This window comes from Lipotes vexillifer, unplaced genomic scaffold (assembly GCF_000442215.2).
Source record: "Lipotes vexillifer unplaced genomic scaffold, Lipotes_vexillifer_v1.1 scaffold591, whole genome shotgun sequence".
Lineage (NCBI taxonomy): Eukaryota > Metazoa > Chordata > Mammalia > Artiodactyla > Lipotidae > Lipotes > Lipotes vexillifer.
The window spans coordinates 4855452-4859526 of NW_006791954.1; the positions used below are offsets into that span (position 1 = coordinate 4855452).

Below are 4075 nucleotides of genomic sequence, written 5' to 3' on the forward strand. Positions count from 1 at the left end.
GAGACTGGGGAGGGCAGTCACTCAGCGTGCCCGCTCCCTTGGCTTGCTATGGTCCAGAGGCCCACTCTTTGCTCCTGGGGCAGGTATCCCCCATCCCTCTCCCGGCTACCCCCCTCCCCTGTGCCCTCTGCCGTGAACCCCTGTCCCAGCTTTCCAAGCCAGAAAAGGTTGTGGATTAACGCAGCTCAGGCCGCCAGAGGTGGGGGTGGGGTGGGACACGTGTGTCAGAAGTCCACAATCCTGATTCAGTGTACTGACCCTCGACTTGTGGAATCTGGGGGAGTGGACAGTGGGAAGATTAGTGTTTGGACTGGGGAGATCCTAAACTGTGCTCTGGGTCCCTCTGGGACAGGGTTAGGGAACATGCAGGCTGGGTTAATTTTTAGTCAACAAAGCAAATATTGTCCCCCCTACCTCAGTACTGGGAATCCAGTCATGTCATGGGAACAGGGCCTTCCCAGAAATTCTGTGCCTTGGGGGAGGGGGGAGGGGGGAGCATGGCTGCTTAACATTTTTTCTTTAGTTTTGGCAAAGCCAGAATTACTGGTGCCTCGGGTATCAGGAGTCTTTCCATTTAAAGACATAGGAGCTGCAGAGATAAGTTCTCCTTTCCTCTAGCCAGACTGCTTCATTTCCTCATCTGTAAAAAGGCGGGACAGTGGGACCTGTCTTGCAGGGTTGGGGCATCTGGCGTGGAGTAAGAGCTCAGTGCTGGAGCAGTGAAGAGTATGGGGATGGAGAGGAAGCCGAATGGATTTCAGTTGAAGCTGAACTTCTCCTCTGATGCTGGGGCTTTGGGGGACAGTAGGGCACGTGAGCAAAGCTGGGGGGACATGCAGAGGAGTGGAGGGGGTAGGGTGGAAGGGCCAGCTGTCCTTCTCTGACCCCTTAGTCTGAGGCCAGCAGCATGGCACAAGGGTGAGGGGGACACCCCTTGAGCCAGACCTCAAAGAAAGGCCTGGTACCCAGCATGGGTGGTCTTGGCTTCTCCAGCCAGAGTGCAGGGGAGGAAGGAAAAGGCCTCTGTTGCAGGGCAGGTGGGTGCCCCTCGCTCCAGATCGTGTCTGGTTGGCTGGGCCCACCTCCCTCACAGCCTCACCCTGGGCGCCTCGAGGGGCGTGGGGGCTGGAGTTGAAGGGAGATCATGAGGATGAAATCAGGCAGCAAGGAAGAGGAAATCTTCTAGCTTTGACCATGAACTTTGCAGCCATTGGTGGCAAAGCTGTGAAACCTCTTCTTTCTCTGGGTGCCTGCCCTTCCTCTGTGGCTGGAGCAAAGGCCAAGGTTTCCCCTGTGGCTGGATGTCGTTGGCCTAGCTCCAGCGGGGCAAGAGGAGGTGACCTGGCCTACCTTGGAAGCCCTGCCTCCCAAACAAGCCTTTCAGATGTCGGCAGGTCCGACCTTTGGTGGGGGGCGGGCAGGTTTGTCTCGGCTCCCGCGCAGAGGGGAACCCACCAGGATTGCGATTTTTCCAGAGGGCACCACCTGGGTGAGCGGCACGAGAAGGATGGACCCCCTGCATGAGCAGGGAAGTATGAAGAATTTAGCCAGTTTTAGGGATGGGAAGGTGGACGTTCTTTTTAGAGACTCAAGGCTATGACCCTCACCCTCCCAAGCCTAGTGCCTATAGAGTGGATCCTGGGGTGGGGTCTCAGTCTGCCAGTTAAACAAGACTAGGGCAAAAAGAAGTTACAGATTAAGTGGAAAGTCAACAGCCGGGGTAGTCAGTGTGCTGTGGCCAGGGCAGGGGCAGGGCGCCTGGGCGCATGTGGGTGTGCACGCGTGGACCAGTGTGTGTCTGGACACGTGATTGTTTGTGTATGTTTGTGATCCTTGAGTCCCAGCCTGTCTATGTCTGAGCTGGCAGATAGGGGCATAGTCTGTGTACCCCTGCCCCCGAGAGAGGCAGTGCGGAGCCACTCTCCCTGCCTGCCACGTTCTACTCTAAGCTGAGACACACGCTGTGGCTAAGTGTGCTGGGTGGTAGAGAAACCAAGGCTGGGGAGGCCGGGCAGGCTACCTGCTGATAATGCCCCATGTGACGGGAGTCCCGCTGATACAAGGACATAAGCTATGTTTCCAAGCTCGCCCTATGCATCCCCGGGGTTCAGTGAGTGGACCCAGTTGTCTTCCTTCATGGCACTTCCTAAATTAAGGGATGATCATTCCAAATATCCTTTAATAATCCCCCGTGTAGCACAGGGAGATCAGCTCGGTGCTTTGTGTCCACCTAGAGGGGTGGGATAGGGAGGGTGGGAGGGAGACGCAAGAGGGAGGAGATATGGGGATATATGTTTATGTATAGCTGATTGACTTTGTTACAGAGCAGAAACTAACACACCATTGTAAAGCAATTATACTCCAATAAAGAAGTTAAAAAAAAAAAATCCCTCCCCCGAGTGTTTTTGTGAACTTGACTCATAGAAACACAATGTTGGAAAGTAGTCGAAATTCTATGGCATATCTCTCCGGGTCCTTGAGACCTCTGCCACCCTGACGTGCCACACCTCCAGGGCAGAACTCTACCTCCTGAGGCAGCCCCGTGCATTAGAAAACTCTTCCTAGGGAACCTAAGAACATCTGGCCACTTACCAAGAGGGACAAGTGTCACTGTGCACAGCCGTGCTTTCCTTTATGGTCATGAAAAGAAAGCAAACTCGAAGGAAGAACAACAAAACCTTTCCGGTTGAAGGGGGCCCTCATGGTAGTGTTGTGGGTTGTGTCAAATGAGCCCCTGGGATCCTTCCAACCTTTCCAGGTAGAATGGTGGCCCCTTTGTCCCAAGCTCGCTCTGCTTCTGTGGTTCCAAGACAAATCTCTCAATTCTTTTAAGTCTTCTATTTCCCTTCTCTCCAATCCCCAGCTCCAGCCTACACACCTGCAGTGCTGTGACCCCATCCACTTGTCTTGTGGCTTTGGGCAAGGCGGACGCGGTGATGGCGGGGGGTGGTCACTGGCCAGTCTGGGCCTTCTTAGACAGAAGTTTCCTTGGGAAGGTCTTCAGGGAAGAGCTTAGATCTCAGGTCTTCTCTCTGGTTCCTGCCTGGGGGCTTGGGGTCTATCTTCCTATGGGCCCCTTTGCACAATCCTGGTCTTCTGAAATTGATCTGCCCCTTATTTTGCTGCCCACACCAGCTGGGAAATCTCTGCTGTAGTGGCTTCTCCTTGGTTGACCTTCGGGAACTTGATCTTTTGGGACAGAAGTCCCCTCCAGACTGTCCTTCTTGGGATGTTAAATAGGCAGAAGGAGGGATTATATCTATCTGCTCCATTTATTCCTTCCCCCTGTTGCTTTTTTCTAAGCCAGCCCTGCATCAGTGACAAAACCTCTTCCCATCCTCGGTGACTGAATTTTATACATAACCTTTGGTGTGGAATCTTGACAAAGACTTTCTGGGGGTCTAGATTCCTCCTTGTCTGGTTTCCCTTTATCCACATGCTTCTCCCTGGACCCCCAGAACTAGGAGAATAAAAAGAGAACTAACCCCCCAACTAACTTTGGCTCGGCAGAAAAATACCATTTAACCCAGAGGCAGCTCTGGGACCGCTGCCATGCATGGAGGAACCTGTTAACTCCTCAGGAAACAAAATCCTGATGCAAACCAGATGTAACCTTCTGTCCTGCTGCCAACATCTGGAATGCTGGCAGGGGCTCTGCACTCAGGCCGGCAGCAAGTTGCCAAACCCGAGCATTTCAGAGGTGGCTCTGATCTGCAGAGGGATCTTGCGATCTCTTTGTCCAGCTCAGCCCTGTGTTCTGGTTTTGGCTGCCTGGATGGAGGAGCAGTGGTTACAATTCTGGGACTTGGATTTTTCTGGAGTTCGGATAGAGCCTTTAGGAGAGCCCAGGGAAAGTGTGGCGGGTCAGCCTCACCACCCCCATTTCCATGTCCCCAGTGCCCTGGCTCTGGACAACAGATGTGCACTTTGGATGGGGTCTGAAATGTAAGGATGGGAGACTTTGGGGTGGGGGGGCTGAAGAGATGTGTGAAGGTGTTCTCTTGGTCCTGGGGCCACACAGTGTCTCAGACACACGCGCGCGCACGCACACACACACACACACACACACACACAC

At 53.8% G+C, this 4075-nt stretch overlaps 1 protein-coding gene across 1 annotated transcript in view; it reads left to right on the top strand.

The window, feature by feature from the left end:
* Positions 1-4075, top strand: part of IGFBP4 (insulin like growth factor binding protein 4) — a 12319-nt gene that overhangs the window by 3136 nt on the left and 5108 nt on the right. The window lies entirely within an intron of this gene.